The sequence below is a fragment of the Netta rufina genome, assembly GCF_964035555.1.
Source record: "Netta rufina genome assembly, chromosome: 16".
NCBI classification, from domain to species: Eukaryota; Metazoa; Chordata; class Aves; order Anseriformes; family Anatidae; genus Netta; species Netta rufina.
This window is the reverse complement of record NC_140140.1, coordinates 8,168,775-8,185,253: the sequence shown is the minus strand read 5'-3', so window position 1 is coordinate 8,185,253 and position 16,479 is coordinate 8,168,775. Positions and strand designations below refer to the sequence as shown.

The 16,479-nt window shown below is 53.9% G+C and overlaps 1 protein-coding gene across 8 annotated transcripts in view; it reads left to right on the top strand.

The window, feature by feature from the left end:
* The first annotated feature begins 1,585 nt into the window (after positions 1–1,585).
* Positions 1,586–16,479, top strand: part of EPB41L1 (erythrocyte membrane protein band 4.1 like 1) — a 64,686-nt gene continuing 49,792 nt past the window's right edge. For 7 of the 8 annotated variants that reach the window (XM_084296846.1, XM_084296845.1, XM_084296841.1 and 4 more), the window contains exons 1-3: positions 1,586–1,689; positions 2,931–2,980; positions 5,011–5,423. The gene's annotated coding sequence lies outside the window, so the exon portion shown is untranslated. The remainder of the gene's footprint in view (positions 1,690–2,930; positions 2,981–5,010; positions 5,424–16,479) is intronic. The other variant, XM_084296840.1, reaches the window with a different exon arrangement.

Below are 16,479 nucleotides of genomic sequence, written 5' to 3'. Positions count from 1 at the left end.
AGAATATCCCAAGTTGGAAGGGACCAAAAGATCATCTAGTCCAAGTCCTAGGTCCCTAGAGGACCACCCAAAAAATCAGACCATCTGTCTGAGGGTGTTATCCAAACGTTTCTTGAACTCAGCAGGCTTGGTGCCGTGACCACCCCTGTCGCAGCTTCAAGCCGTTCCCTCTGGTCCTATTGCTGGTCACCAGAGAGGAGATCAGTGCCTGCTCCTCCGTTCCCTCTCTTGAGGAAGGACTGATGAACATTTTTGCAATGCTCTGGCCTAGATTTGAGCAAGCTGGGCATGCCATACGGCTTCCTCCTAACCCCCGCAAGGAGCTAAGCCTGCCAGCATTGCTGGCTGGGCTCTGCCCCTTGAAAGGACTGCAGCATTTGTCGGGCTGATTCAGCCTCCTGCCTGTGGTCAATGTCCCAGTGCCTGCTTTGACAGCCAGCACTCACGCTTGCCCTGTCAGGGTCAGGCTGGATAATTGCTGTGAGTTTGTGACAATGTGGGTCATCACGGGATGTTTCCAAGCCGGAGGCACTTGTCTGTGGCTGAAATGGCGTACGGCAGCCTTGTGCTGGGAGAGCTGCATGGCAGAGATCGCGATACAATCTAGCAGGCATTTTTGCTAGCGGGAGTGTTACAGGGAGTCAGAAGCTAGCAGGGATGGGGGAGGGTTGGCTCTCAGATGCCTGCCTTCTCAGAGCACTTCATTAATATGATATTAATTGATGCAGTAGCTCAGATCCCAGAGTGTCTCCCTGCTGAAATGCAGACAGCCCCGGTGAAACCCGCTTCAGCAGCAGCAGCAAACAGGAGGGACGGATGCTCCGTGGCTGATTGGGAGCACAGGGCTTTGTTTGGCAGCACACAGGTGCTGGTGCTAGAGCACATGCAGATGGGGGATGCTGGGTGCCTCTGCCCTGCCCTTGGTGTCTGCCCCCTCTGTCTTCCTGCTCTGGGGGAACGACTTGCAGCCCCGGGGTGCCGGACTGCTGACAGATGGGAGCTGGGCTCCTGCTCCCGGGTGGACCGACAGGCTGCTGCGTGCCTGCTTGCTCCCCTCCACATCTCGACTTGCCCTCGAGCTGGGACAGAGGACGCCGAGTGCATGAGTTTGGGACCAGCATGGGGACCCCCCAGGAATCCCTGGGCTTGGTAGAGTAGGAGCAGGGCTGTGGGGGTTTGTTGTCAAACCAATGAGGAGAGTGGCTGGGAGTGATCCCTGCAGACCCCTGGGGTGTTGTGCAGCCATCTCAGGGCTGGTCTTTGAGCCTGGTCAGCCTGGCCTGCTGGCCACCTGTGTGTCAGCTGCTGGCAGTGGAGCTGCAAGAGCTGGGCTGCTGGTGGGGCTTCTCCACCTGCGTCCTCAGCCGGGGCAGCACCTGCCTGAGAGAAGGAGGCAGAAGCAGGAAAGAAGTCTGCTGTGGGATCAAGGGGTGTGAAGAGTCAGGAAAGTGACGCTGCTCTTTCTTCCCTGGACTTTACCCCGTGCAGTGAAGGGACGCTGGCCAGGGCAGTGCTGGCAGCCATGTCCCTTGGGATGGCCTGGGCAGTAAATTCTCCCTGCTCAAAGGTGATTTTGTTTCCCTGGAGGTGCATCAGGTCTGATGGACAATGTAACGTCCTGTCCTTGTTCGCAATGATGTGGACTGGAGCCAGCTGCAATATCTGAGCTAGCTGCTGAAGGCTGACAGTGTAAGTGCTTGGATGCTGCGTGTCACCTTGTGCTGCTTGGGGACTCTGTCCAAATGGAAGTGGAACAGCTTTTGTGCCCTGAGCAAGCTTTTTAGAAAGTTGCTGTGGATCTGTGTTGCTCCTGTGGAGCCAAAGCCTGCTCTTGGCACTTTCATACAGTGCAAGCTGCGTAGGGCTGCATGTGGCTGACTTTTGTTGACAGGGAGTGAAAGGGTTTTACTGCATCTGTGTGAAATGTGGAACAAGTGAGCTCTGAGTCCTTGATGCTGAGTGCTCAAAGGGCTTTTGGTTTGTTTTTGTTTGTTTGCTTATGATGTTTCTGAGGTGATTGAATTTTGCATAACCAAGTTATTCTGCCTTTGCATTTGTGCTTATGAGAGGATTGCCTGTGCATGTTGAACTTATATTTGAAAATTAACCTTTGTGAAAAAGGAGGAGGTGTCCTTGCTGTGCTGTTGGACGTTGCTAATTCCTTTATGTAACTAGAGACCACTGGACTGCAGCTCTTCTCTGTGCCTGCAAGGGTCTCCTTTATTTTTTCCTTGTTCCATTAGACATAGCTGTCATCCAACACATGGCTCTGAAAACGCTGTTGCAGGATCCGGTTCTTGGAGCGTTTCCTTTTAAAGCTGCTCATTTTACTACTGGTATGCCAAACCTGCCTGTCTCTCTGTGGATGGGTGAGCCAGACTGTTTCCCCATGTATCGTGCGTCATTGCCCAGGAGGAGAGTCCTGCAGACCAGATGTTGCCCTCACTGCCCCTTGCCTGGGTTATCATTGTCAGAGGGGCTGTGCAGGTGAGACAGAGGGACAGAAGACAATGACACGGCACAGATGGCCCTGAAATGAGAACTTGGGTAGCAATTGGCTGTGCAAGCCAAGAATGTATCTGTTTCACTTCTCAGAGGTGTCTTGGTTCTGCAGTGCTGCCTGTAGTAAATACTTGCTTTTACCAGTCAGATTAGCAGGGCTGGCTCTGAACACATGCAGCGAGCAGATATGCTGCTTTAGAAGGTGCTGTTTTCACGTAACTCTCTTTGAGAGTAAAGCTGCATTTAAAGAAATCTGTAGCGGAAATTCTTCAGCAAGCGAATTTGTATGGTGTCTAAATGCGGTGCTTGAGCGGTTTGGGCACCATCTTGTGATGAAACCCCTGGCTACTGCCTGTCCACGTGCCTGTCATCATCCCTGGGATGATATTTTTTTTTCCTTTTAACCAAATCCGATTTCTTCTTTGCAGGTTCTGAATTGTGCCTGAGCAGAGTGCTGAGATAAGCCCCTGGAAGCAGTGTGAGTTTATCTTGAAAGCCTTTATTCTCCTTTCTAGATCTCATGTCAGACCAACTGGGTTTTGTAGGGTAGAAGGGCTTGTGCTGGCTGGTGGCAGGAGATTGGAGGTGGTGCTGCAGTATGACAGAGTTTTGTGTGGTGGCTGGTTCTTTGCTAGAAACCTACATAGGATTACAGGAAACCTGGCCTGCTACTGCTGAAGTGCAGAACTCTTGGAACTGGGATTCTTATGGCTTTTCTAATGCTTTGGGATTTTTCCTATTTTAGGAGTTAGGCAATAGCCCATTTGCCAACAGGAAGGCTCCTACCGGCGTCTGAATCTTTGCTTATTGACAAAGCTGGTTTGGGTCACACTTACATTAAGTTTCCATGTGCAGACTTTTAGGGAAGGCAGTGCATTTGCAAACCAGCAAAATGTGCCACTGTGTTTTGTGAGGAGGTCCCAGGATTTCAGATGTCATTGGGCACGGCTGGCATGAAGTGTATCCCAGGTTTGCAACTTGGAGTGGAAGACAAGCGAGGACAGAGGTCTGAGCTGCAGATTTAAATTTTTGGGGAACCGGAAAGAGTGAAGGCCTTGTGGCCCAGCCCTTTTTGGAGAGGGCTGTTAACACCTTGGGTCCCTCCAGGTGGCTGGTCTGCTCTGCTCCACTGCCTTGGTGCATTACACTGTCACCTCTGTACCTCCTCCAGCACCCTGCTGTCCTGGCTGTTGCTGGTTACAACACCATGCACTTGAGGGTATGGCTCCTGCCTGTCTGAGGCAGGCAGTGCTCAGGTTATGGACAGGGACTCCACATCCTCGCTGAGAGCTGCAGATGTGCTCCTTGGGGCTGGAGGTGTCCTTGGATCTGAACATAACAGCTCGTTAGTTCTTAGGGGCAGCTCCTCACCAGCAGAGAGCTAGGAGACTGGCCCTCCAGAGGGCTTCTTTGCAGGTCCAGTTCTGCCCATGTTCAGAGGGAAAACAAGGAGCACAGTTTCCTGTCCCTTCTCTCTGCATAGACATTTGGGTGTTGGAATACCAGTTTTGGAATTAGAGAGGTAGAAGTGCAGTTCTAACTTGAGTGTTGGTTTGCACATGACCCTGCGTCACCACTTGCCTCAGTTTCCCTCTAGCATGGAGTCTGAGTGCTGCTGCTCTGGGGTTCTGAGTGAGGAAGGCTGCCTGGCATGGCAGTGTTTGGCTGCTGTGTGATGCCTGCCAGGAAGCTTTGCCCCTGTGCTGGAGGGGTGAGTCCCTGTCTTTACAAACAGGGCTGTTGAGGTTCCCCTGCAGAGCTGTCCCCTTCTTGCTACAAGCTCCTTTTTCTTCCCTCTCTGGGGAGAGGAGTGTCCCTTCCCATCCTGGGCAGCTCTTGCCTGCCCTGCACGGCTCCCTCTGGTCTGGCATTTAAGACTATCCCTGAGAAACGCTGGGGATCCCCAAGGCTCCTTGCTCCCTTCTCACTGAACGTGAGCTTGGCTGTGCTTGAGGGGGCTGGGGCAGGTGGACAGGGTGAGGTGTGTGGCGATGGGGATGGAGTCTCCCCTGTGCTGGGTGCCACACCAGAAGCTTTGAGTGAGCCCTGCTGCAACTCCTGGCACCCCGCCATGCCCTTGGCTTTGCTGGCAGCCTTGGTGCCCTGGGTGCAGCAGGATGTCAGTGGCGCAGCTCTGGGTGTGTTGGGTTTTTCGTGTCTCTTGCTTGCTTGTACTTTGTTTAACAGGTGTCCTTGTTAGCTGTGTGAGGCACAGATGCACCAGCAACTTGGAGAAAACGCTTGCACATTGAAGCAGAACTGATTTGTTCCTGTGCAGTTCGGGGAAGCTTGCTGAGCCATGCGCTGGGGTGACAGCACGGAGCCTGTGGGCCCAGTTGCCTGGCAGGTCCTGGCAAGCAGAGCATTGCTGGGGCAGCATGTGTGGCCTGACCCGCTGCTGTGCTGTGCTGAGGAGCGTGTCCCTGCCCTTCGGTGGGGGCTTGTGATGCTCCCAGTCTTGGCACAACTGTCAGCCTTTCATTCTACATTTCTGCATCTTCCCCACAGCTGACTGTACCTCATCAATACCACGAAGGGCTTGCTGCTGAATTTTGGCAGGCAGAGGTGAAGAGGAAGAACTCTCCTTGGGATCTTGCTCTAAAGAGGTGGCCTTCCTCCTGGAAAGTGATGCACAAGACGTGACTGGAGGAAATGGCACTTTGAATCCACTGCTTTCAGCCCTGAACAGGGCTCTTTTGGGGCTGAAGATCACAGAGTGGTTAGGGTTGGAAGGAGAACACCTGGTCCAATCCCTCTGCTCAGTCAGGAACACCCAGAGCAGGCTGCCCAGGATCATATTCAGATGGATTTTGAAGAACTCTTGAGGAGGAGGGAGACTCCACAACCTCTGGGCAACCTGTGCCAGCGCTTTCCTCCCCTCTACAGTAAAAAGGAGGACTAAGACTGTACAGTATTTGCTGGTCAGCTTGCCTGAGAGCTCGTGCTTGCCTTTAGCAGGGGAAAGAGGTTGGGAGAAGGCAGGGCTGAGTGTTTGACTAAGCTGGGTTCCCTGTATTGGCTCCTCTTGCTCTGGGTACTCTTCACCTGCAGCTGCTCACACTCTTCTTTCCCAGTGCTCTGCTTGGAGGCTGGGCTTGTGGTTTCCCGGCTGTCTGCTTCTGTGTCCTTCTTGCAGCTGATCTCCCTGGCTGCTATGTGCCAGTGCAAGACAACAAACCCCATAGATAGTGCCTTCTTCTTCTTGGTTTTGCCTGTGAGCAGATTGCCACAGAGGCAGCAGGTGACTTGGAGTATGGATAGGAGCTGCTTTCTGCAGTCACTGGTGGAGGAGGAGTGTTCCTTGGTGATGCATGGTCCAGATGTCCTAACACCCCTGCCCGCTTCTGACACAGGTCTGAATGTCTGAATGATGTGTCCACAGGGCATATCTGCACATGGGTGAATTAGAACTTCTTGCTTCTCCTTCTTAATGCACTAATTTTGCTTTTTGAAGCTGGTCACAGTTACCAGCCTTTCGTCAGCTTCCCTTCCTCTGCTAAATATGCTGCCACAAAACAGCCCCAGTGTCTACTGCAGTACCTTCCCTGCATGGCTGTGAGAGCAGGAGGGGAGGAATGGCTGCGGTGCTCCAGGGCTGAGCTTGTCGTGGTCCGAGCTAGGCTGACGGCTCTGGAGTGTGTGGCCATGGCATCTCCCGAGCAGCCCCTTCCCTGCCACTCCCCAAAAAAGTGCAGCAGAGTGTGGAGGCCTGCTGGACATGGCCAGCTCTTCACATGGCAGTTCTGTCGCCAGTGCAGAGACCCCTGTGCTGTCAGGACGTGCACATAGCACTGAGATGATTTAGCCCTATAACTCTGCTTGCAGGCAGTTTCTAAGAGCAGCAAAGCACAGATGAGCACAGAGCAGCTGCTGAGGTCCCACCCCAGTGCCCCAGGCAGGATTAGCTCCTTATTGCAAGAATTGGCTCAAGAAGTTGCACTAATCACATTTTGCCTGAGAATTGCTTTTGGTCCATTTCACAGAGTAGCTGGGAAGATGAAGGTGCTCTTTCTTCTTTGGACTTTACCTTGCATGCTGATAAGACTTTGACCGGGGTGGTGCTGCCATCCCTGTCCCCCCAGGATGGCCTGGGCACAGCCCGCGGGAGCTGGCACCCACAGTGTGGGCAGGTGTCTGCTCAGTGGCGGTACTGCCCAGGGTGGGTGCTGCGGAACCGTGCCTGCTCCACTGCCCTGGCTCAGGGGCACTTTGCTCTTCATCCAGGGCCTGTCCTCACTGGGTATGTGTCTTGGTCAATGAAGCTTGCTCTGCGCCATATCAGCTGCTTTGGCGTTGTCTAAGCAAATTGGTTTGTGGTATGTGGCAATGTGTGCCTTGAAGGCTGGTGAGAATGCTGCCAGCTCCCTCAAACTTGTATTGGGAAAGGCTGGCTTCTGGCCAAACATCCTGCTTGCTTTGGCTGCTACTTTTAACCTCTTCTGTATCGCCTTAGTTAGGAGCCTGCTTTCCCCCAGGTTGCCCTACCGCTGGGATGTAGGCCCACTGCTGACACACCCCTGTCTCCCTGCCCAGCTGTTGAAGGTTTCTCTGCCAAGATCCATGCCGGGGCTGTAATCTTGCCCCACCTGTAGGTGTGCATTCAGTGCCGGCTAGTTGGCTGGCAGGAGCTGTGGCTTTCCTTTGAAGATAGAGCTTTGCTGCTCTCGTGGTTGTACGTCTCTGAAGGTGTTGTGTGGGGCTGCTGTGCTTGTTCATCTGAGCTTACAGGGCTCAGCTCTCTCCTGGGTGCAGCTCAGGGATGCCGTGGCTCACCTGCCTCCCACTGCCCATCTGGTGCCAGTCCAGGGGCTGTGTCTGCCACAGTGGCAGGATGCTTTTTGTGCCTCTGTGTATAGCTTCTTGGGTTGCTGGGAGGGTCTTTGTCGTGGCTGTTATCTTTTATATTGTGGGATTGCATGAGGTTGCCTGGAAATGGCCAGTTCTCCATCAGGCCATGTGCTGCCCAGGTGTTCAGGTCTCAGCTAATGTCCTTCACACCCCTACAAAGGCTGCAGGACACCTGGTATAGCGATGGGGCAGTGGATGGGGCTCTGGAGGGAGCTTTGTGTTGTGGTGAGCAACTTTCGGAGCCTGAGAGGCAGCTGAACGTGTGGGTTGGAGAGTTGGAGCTCTGTGGTGTCACGTGGGGGAAGATGTCCTGCTGCCACGTGCACATAGTGGTCCAAAGGCTGTTCGGGTGGAGCCTGCACTGTTTTCCTGCCCTGGAGTCGCATCCATCAGGCGACTGCAGCACAGGCCCCACCTGCCTCGAGCCGAACTGGCCCAGGCCACATGGGCAGGCTGGCAGGGGGCTGCTGCTCCCGGGGGCACAACTGTGACCATTCTCCTTCCTGACCCCGAGGCGATAATTCAGTGCTGTGTTTTGGATGAAAAGGGCAGGAGGACGGGGGAAAGAAAAGGCTTGCTGTAATTCTGTTAGGATTCTGTGTGATGCCTTCTTCACAAGGCAGCACGGCTGCGAGCACCGAGGTGCCGGTATCTGTGTTGCCAAGGAAACGGAGGCTCGTGGTGGCTGGGGAGATGGAGACGGGGCTGGAGCCAGCGTTGTGGCTCTGAGCCAGAGGCCACCCCTCTGCTGCCACCGGCGGCAGCCTGGTGGCTGTCCCCAGGCTTTGTTGCAGAGGACACATCAGATGGCATCCATGCCTGCATCTTCCTGCAGCAGTTCCCGAGGTGCTGGTGACAGTAGGCCCATGAGGGTGTTTCCCTGGTGGTCTGGGCCCGGGGCTCCCTGAGGGGGTCTCCTGAAGCTGGGGCAGACGAGGGAGAGGCTTGCGGAGGTGAGACAAATGCAAGCGCTGCAGGTGTTTGAGCCACCTCCACACAGTTCCCTTGTGCTGGCCCCAAGGGCTCCACTCTTGCCAGAGGGTCTGGTGCTGGTGGGTGCTGCCTGGTTTGTCGCAGGTGATGGGTTGGAAGGGAGGTTTTCCCTCTGCTGCTCAGCTCCTCCATCCTGTAAATGAGGCATGCAGACCCCCCCCTCCTGGGGAGTACAGACTTGTACCCTCTGCTGGAAGGCACCCGTCATGGGCCACCTTCAGCTGAGGAGCGACCACGGACCAGCCAGCCCATGGCCTTTGGAGCTGTGCCTTCTGTGGGTCTTCTCCTGTAGGCCCAGAGGTGAGTGCGACCTGTCACCCCTCTGCCAGGGCCTATCTGTGCCTCGTGGCCACAGTGGCCTCCTGCCAGACAGACTGGGACACGTGGGATAGAAGGAGTGGGCTGGGATGGACACGGCTGAGACTCCTTGTCTGTAGCCCAGGGCAGTGCAGATCAACGTAGGAGCTGTCGCTGCCTCTGCTCCCTTTGTCCTGGCTGTGGTGTGGTCCCCAGTTTTGCTGCAAGGACAGGAACCATGCCATCCTGTGCCCAGCTCTGCTTGGCACAAACACCCTCACAGTGCCCGCCATGGTGCTGGGGAGGTGCTGCTGCTTCTGGCAGCGAGGCTGTGCCCAGATGGTCAAAAGTGCGTTGTGTGGCGGGGCTGTCCTGCAGCACCATGGTGGGGCTGAGAGCTCTCCTCTAGTTCTGCAGAGCTCACATCCAGACCTGGCAGGTGTCGGCTAAGCCATGATGATATTTTGAAAATGTTTCTCTACCTGCCAGATCAGGGGAAAAAGTTATGATCAGGAACTTCGCGCATCATGTAAACTTTAATCTCTTTGCTGATTGCTTCAGTGGTAAAACATTAATTTCTTTCTTTGTGCCGTGACTGCTGAATGGTGCTTCCCCACTGCAGGGTGAGCTTAGCTGCGACCCCAGGTACAGCCAGCTGGATCCTGATCTCCCAGTTTAGGTCTGTCTGCAGCAACCTCCTGGGCAGGGCTTTGTGCCCCTACATGCCTGTGTTATTTAGTGGAACTTTCCTACCAGCCCTGTGTGACAGCAGGAAGCTCTGGTAGGCCTTTCACTGGTTCTTGCTGAGGGCTCTGCCCTTGGGTGTGGTGGAAAGGAGAGGCTTAATTCAGTTGTAGTTTTTTTTTTTTTTTCTTGCTTCATTTGTTTGTTTTTAACCTCTCCAGCCTTTTCTTTTCATGTCATTTAATTGTCCAAGTTCCCTGAGTGCCTGTCACCTGCTGGGGGTGGGGGGAGAATTTGGAAAACAACACCTGCTGAGGATTGTCCAAGAGGTAAATGGAAGGGCTGGGGGAGAGCAACAGAAAACTAGCAATATTTGCTCGCCAGCAGTTGCCCCCCTCATCCCTGGGAGGCCTGCTGGGATGTTGGGTTCCCCAGGGAAGACCTGGCTGGATGTTGAGGGGGGAAAGCAAGGCTGGAGCTGGTTTACAGTGGGAACTGGGGCTCTCAGTGTGTCTCTCCCATTTTGGTATTGGCATGGGTTTGTGCATCTGTCTGTCAGAACTGTATTTGTGCATCATCTGTATAACTGACTGTGATATCCCCATCTACTCAGGGAGTCTCTGCTCCTTCCTCTGGAAAAACCGCGTGCTCATCTGTTCCTGTGCAAGCTTTCCCTATGCAGCTCCCCTGCAATGGGGGAACATTTGCTTAACAGGGTTCTTGGAAATCTGATTGTGTGTGGAAAGTGGAAGAGAGGTGCCAAGAATGAAAAGGGTTAAAATTAAGCAGCAGACTTGGTGCCATACCTGGACTGGGTTCTTTCCTGGGCTCTGCAGGGGCACTGGGCAAGGCACACACTTCCCTGGGCAGCAGAGGGGCACCCACTGGCTGGCTGCGTGGCCCCAGGCTGCAGGCAGCGACTGCTGTGGTGAAACCTGCCTGGGCATGGGGACTTTGACTTTCTGCTGAAGAGAGGGAAAAAAATGAATTTTGATCTTTATATTTGCAAATAATACAAAGCAAACGAGATGAATTGGTGGCATTGTTTGCAGTCTTGGGACAAGTTTAAACCAGCGCCTGGGGAGGTGTCAGCAGCTCAGCCTCTAGCAGGAGCAGTCTGCTGTGCGTAGCAGCTTCAAGGTGCATGAGGGAGCGTGGTGTGGGCATCAGCAGAGGAGCTCCTTGTGCTAGCCAGCTGCTAATCTGTCCTCACTCAGAAACGAGCTGAACAACAGCATACCTTGCAGGCACTGTCCAAAAAGATGTTTGCAAGAACAGTTCCTTCACTGAGCTGCAGCTCCTGATTGGTTTCACTTACTGATTTGCTTCTTTTCTTCCTGTGGACTTGCATCACTTTCTTCCTTACAAAAACAATTTTGCGATGTTTGGAAGAATTTCTCCAGCATGTTGGTCTGTATCAGTTGGGAAGCAGCAGCAATGTTGAGGGTTGTGATTTGCCCTTGGTGCAGAGCACCCCCTTCTTATGCCCCCAAAGGCGATGTCCTGTGGGTTGGTATGTTACGGAGGTGGAAAAGTGCTGTCCTGGGCTCGTCGCTGGTTACAACCAGTGATCTGTCAAGCAGCAAATGTGAGCATGGTGTGGTGGAGGATGGAGGCAGTGTGGCAGGTTGGGAATCCTGCTCTGCTGGCGTGGCTGATTGCCAGCGCACATTGTGCAGGGAGCAGGTTGTTTGGGCAGGTGCTTCTGGGTTTGTAAGGCTTTGCTAAGCCTGGCTGTGTCCTCAGCACTTGGAGCTCAGGACCTTGGGGGAGGAGAGCCAAGCTGGAAAGGGTTATGCCGGTGAGAGCACGGGGGGAGCACAAAAGCATTGCTGTCCTTGGGAAAGCAGGTTGTGTGGTGTTATGGAAGTGCTGCTTCCCAAGCAGGCTGGGCTGGCCGCCTGAGATGGAGTGGAGTGGATTAGATTTATTCTTTTCCTTTTTGTATCCATCATTTGTCAGCTTCCAGAAGCAGCAACTGGACTCGGAGTGGAAGGTCTGCCTTGTCTAAAAGCATTTCTCCCTTTCCTCTAGGCCTTGGGAACAAAGCGAAGCTGGGGGCCATGCAGTGGGAGGTTGGTTCTGCCTGGTTCTGCTGGCTTGCACCAAAACAGGGAGAAGAGCCAGGAGCCACAAGGCTCCTGCAAGGCCCCAGCAACAGATGCAGCCCCTCGGTCAGGGCAGGGGGCTGGGAGATACTGGGCAAGGTGGGTGAGCACGTCTTCCCTCCAGTCAGTGACAGGTTATGTAGGTGAAGCATGGGGGCCTTTAGTCTTCATTATGTGGTGGCTGTGTCGAGACAGGGTTGGGCAGAAGAATATCCAGGTGCTTCAAAAGGGTTTGGATGACCTGTGAAGGCATCAGTGGCTGTGCTGCTCAGGTGTCAGAACTCCAGGCTGTCCCTCAGAGCAATTGCAAGCCTGTATGGGGAAGTTATTGCCTTGGGTCTGTTTTCTTAACAGACCATTCCCAGTCCCAGGTGTTTGTAAGGCACTTGGAGAATCCTTTCTTAGAAACAGTAAAATGCTTTGGATCAAATGAGATCCTCTGGTGTGAGAAAGATCTGTTTGTAGCTGCTGTAGGCTGGAGGAAAGGGAGGTTGCTGTGGGTGGTGGCTTAAACCCTATAGCGCAGAGCATCCAGAGGGTGCATCACACAGGGGTGCTGCCTGCGTGACACGTATCAGAGGATTTTTCATGTTGAGTGTTAAGCGAACTGCTTTCTGCCCTTTTCCTTAACACCTGGGAGGTCCCTGTCCATGTCCAGGACCTTTGCTGAAACTTTTTGAATGCCTGGGGTCTTATCATATCATGGTATCATAAAGCTGCTGTCTCCCTGCTTCTAGTGTCTCCCCTATACTCTGCTGACAGTGCAGATGTCCCTTTTAAAGGTATGTGCTTGCCTGGTAGAGGCACATTCCTGGCTTCACAGAGCTGCTTGACTTGGTGGAGGAGGCAAGCTGTGCAATGCTGCGTTTTGCAAGAAGCCTTAATGAACTTTGTGCCCCCTATGCTCATTCCTGGAGCGGAGGGCAGATTTCAGGCAGCCAGTGCAGGGGGACAATTTGCAAGGTTTGCTGACAGTGGCACGGCTTGTGGTGTGTGGCTGCTGGGGCTGCTGCAGGCTCTGCTGTGCGCAGGGCTCTGCCCTGCCAAGCTGTGTCTGTGCCGTGCCCTGCCCTGTGCTCCTAGGTGCCTGAGCCCAGCAGCTGCTCCTGTGCTGGCAGTGCCAAGTGTCCTGTGCCAGCAGTCACCACAGGGCCAGCTGTGGGGACACTGCTGCTTGTCACCAGCAGCCCAGCTTGGGCACAAGGCACACTCGTACCCAGGACAGGAGAGGGCAGGTGCCTTCAGTGTTTTAGCCTCTACTTTCCTGGAGGCAAAAGCCTCCTGCGCTGCAGGAAGAGCGTGGAAGTAAGGAGCTACCCAGCAGCTGCAGGGGCACGTGTCCAGCAATGGGCAGGGCATCAGCTGGGTGCTTGCCCTGTCCCACATCGCAGGGCTGGGTGCTGGTGTGGAGGACGGCCCTGTCCTGGCCTTACATGGCCCTACAAGAGCAGGGAGGAAAGCAAACTGCGATGTGAGATGTGGATGAGGCATCGCAAGTTGCAATCTGTGCCTGCTTTTTTGTCTCACTGCTAACGTCTCGGCAGCACTTGAATCTGGAGAAATGTATGGTGTTTTTGCAGGGCTGAATCATGCTCTCATCTGACCCACCAGTTGAGAGATCTTCATTTGAATGCTAATGAAGTAGTGTGAAAGGTATTTCTTGGCTTCCTGAGCTGTCCCCTGGGAAGGGTCAGAGCCATTTATCCCTGAATTTCAGCTGGGAGGTGTCACTTGAAATGGTAGGAGCTTGGTGGCTGAAACCCTGTTAAAATGTCCCTGGTCTTGACAAACAGCTGTTTGCTGATGTGTGTGATGGGAGCTGGACAGCGGGGAGCACGAAGTGTTGCTTTTGCATCTGGACAGGCTTGGGCATGGAGCAGCCCAATCCCACCAGCATGGATGCACCTTGGTGCCACTGGGCAGGGCCCTTCTGGAGTGTGGGGAATGGGACAGAGGTCAAAGTCCTCTTTCCTGCTTTTCTCGTGCCAGAAGGGCTGTGTGTGTGTTTTCTAAAGCAAGGCAGAGTCTGCCAGGATCTGTGAACTTTCTCATGGTTCATGTTTTACTGAAGTCCTGTGTGGCATGATGCTGTTGACTTTGGAGCCACAGAGGGTCTGGCCAGGCTTTCTGAGGAGAGCTTGGTGAGATCTGTATGGACCGTCTTATTGACACCAAGCTGGGGGCTATTGTTACAGGAGATTGCTGCCCATCTCCAGAGGGCAATGCCACTGGAGGAGTGGTGTGGTTTGTTGCAGGGGAGGCACTTTTCTGGCTGTCAGGCATGTTGGAAAAGTACGGCTTCATGCTCCAGGGTCAGATGTCTCCGTGCTGCTGGGCTAACACATGATGAGTAAGCAGATGTCCAGGCTCTTGGCAACTGCTGACATAATATAAAGACATAATTGCCCAAACACAGATTCAACATGTGTCAATGAAGTCTGATCTCACTGCATGAGAGCAGCTTTACCAGTCTCTCAGAGGGGCTGCGAGCAGGCTGTCCTCACCGTGTCTGGGCTGCATGGATAGTACTGTGGGGATCTTTGTGAGGTGGACCCCAAAGCTTGTGGAAGTGTTGCATATGATCCCTGTCCTTGTATAAATATTTTACTTCAGGGTGACTTCCTCCTCCCATCTTTACCCTCGTATTTTTTCCTACTTGGCCCAACTCGTAGCTCAGCAGCTCCAGCCCTGGCCTTTATGTGCCCTGTGGATGATGATCCACCATCTGCTTCTCACCACAGTGCTCAGCAGCTTCTTCAGCCCTGGGTTTGACTCCTTTTCCCCAGCCCAGCGCCCTGGTTGCTCCCAGGAACTCAGGATCTGGTCAGTAATTGCAGAGCACACCAGCTAAACAGCCCAAGCTTGCCAGGCCCTGCTCAGGGCTGGAAAGCAATCGCCTATCCTGCCAAACATGTCTCTGTTTGGTTTGGTTTGATTTAATATTATAAGATACGGCTGGTAAAGGCATATATTGATTTGAGACTGGAGGAGACTGTTCCAGCCTGCCTCGATGAGACCTTCCTGCCCTCTGTTACCAGCTGGGCTTTGGGATAGAGCTGGCATCTGCTGGAGGGACAGGGGCTGATGTGTCTCTGTGGTTTCACTGGGAGCATTCTCTTGCGGTTAGTTAGTGGTGATCTTCTCTAGTGCCAGGATCGTGCTTTATTGTTCTCAGCTGCTTGAAGATAGGAGCTGTGTAGGGCCAGGTCCTGCTGACACTGTGCTGCTGTGTGGTGGGCCAGGCTTGCTCTGATGAGCAGAACGAGGCAGCAGAGCTCTGTCTGGGCAGGGCAAGGTCTGCCCACAGGCTGGTGGAAAAAGTGTCTGAAGTGAAGAGGGAATACACTCACTATTCAGTACGTTTCTAGCATGACCTGCTCAGACAACACGTTGAGCAGGACATCATGCTATGTTGGTCTGACATCTCATTTCCAAAATCCTTCTGGCAAAGGGATGGGAGGGAGCAGGTTTGAAGGTGATGGAGAAAGAGTGGATTACAGGGACTGTGGCTGTCAGATATGTTTATTCAGTAGTGTGGATGGACCTCAAGGCTTGTGGGTGGGTGGAGGAAAGGTGTCTGCAAGAACCTCGTGGTTCCACGGAGGCCTGGATAGTAGTGGCAGGGGATGGGTGGGTGGGTGAGCCTTCAGGCTCTCCAGCGCTGTGCCATTGCTGTGGTAACTGCTGCGCGTGGTGGCTGTGGGCTGCAGAGGCATGTGTTCATCCTGCCTGTTGCGTGCACATTGAAGTTCTTGCTGGGCAGAGGAGTTGGGTCACTGAGAACTGGAAGATGCCTTGGGTGCTAAACAAAGAGGGAAATGCTTTACCATAAAGGGAGAACATCAAAAGAGCTTGTGATTGCCTGGAGAGACTTGGATGCTAGAACATCCATCTCTGTGAGTGATTTGAAGAAAAAGTGGGACATGAGGAGGGGATGTAGAGAACTTGAGGCAAACGTGGGGGTGAAGGGTCTTAGAAATCTAGCATTGCTGTGCTGCATCCGTGGTTACATACCAGAAGGTAAATCTCGGTGCTGCAATAGCAAAGCTTTGTTATCCTGGCTAGCAGAGATCTGCAGGAGCCAGGCAGAGAGGAGGGCTGAACCATGGTGTCTGTCCAGCTGTGGGCAGCAGGGTTACCAGGAACAGACCCTCGCTGCATGGCTGAGACCCCAATGGCAGGAGGAGGAGGAACCAGTGCTGCCTGGTTTGGACACAGCAGTGCTCCGTGGCCTGGGAAAGGTGAGGAGATGCAGATCTGATATTGTGGGAAGGTGGGAGCAGCTCTCCCCGGGTGCCCAGGGGACAGGGACAGCCACAGCCCAGGACTGCAGGGCTGAGATTTGGATGAGACACTGGGGAACGTCTCTGATGTGAGGAGCAGCAGGCTGTGGAGGGAGAGGAGTTTCAGCTGCAGAAACTATTAAAGGCTTGTCAGGCTGGTGGACCAGCTCTGTGTGTTGGGCTGAAGGGGATTAAACGAACTCTCCAAGCATCTCTGCTGCAGTGCTTGCCTTGCTGATGAAAGGATGCGGTGACCTCCTGGGGGTTTGCAGGGGAGGCAGCGCAGGCACTGGAGGCCTGCGGGATGTGAGCGCAGGCGGCTGTGGGGACGAGGGCTTCCACGTCAGCAGCATCTGGAGCCTCACCTCTGTGAGTCAGCGTTTTGGGCACTGATGATTCACAGCCATACTGCAAGACAGCCACGGGCTGATGCAGGGCTGAAATTAATTGTCTGGAAGGAGGGCAGCTCGAGAGGAGGGAGACAAGCTGTTTTCCCTCAGCTTTTCAGTGTTTACCAAGCAGGGCTGTGAGTTATGCCAGCACTGAGATGTGCTCAGCCTGCAAAGCATGCTTCACCTTTCAGCCCCCTGCCCTGCCTCCTGTTGCCGTGGCACTTTGGTGAGCAGGCGGCTGATGTCTGGTTGTCACCGTCCTGAGGCTGCAGAGCACAGCCCCCTGCTTGGCTGTGCCTTTTAGGACATTGTTTCAGTCATATGCATCCCCTACCATTCTGAATCTCCAGGGCAGAGAAGGGGATAATCTCC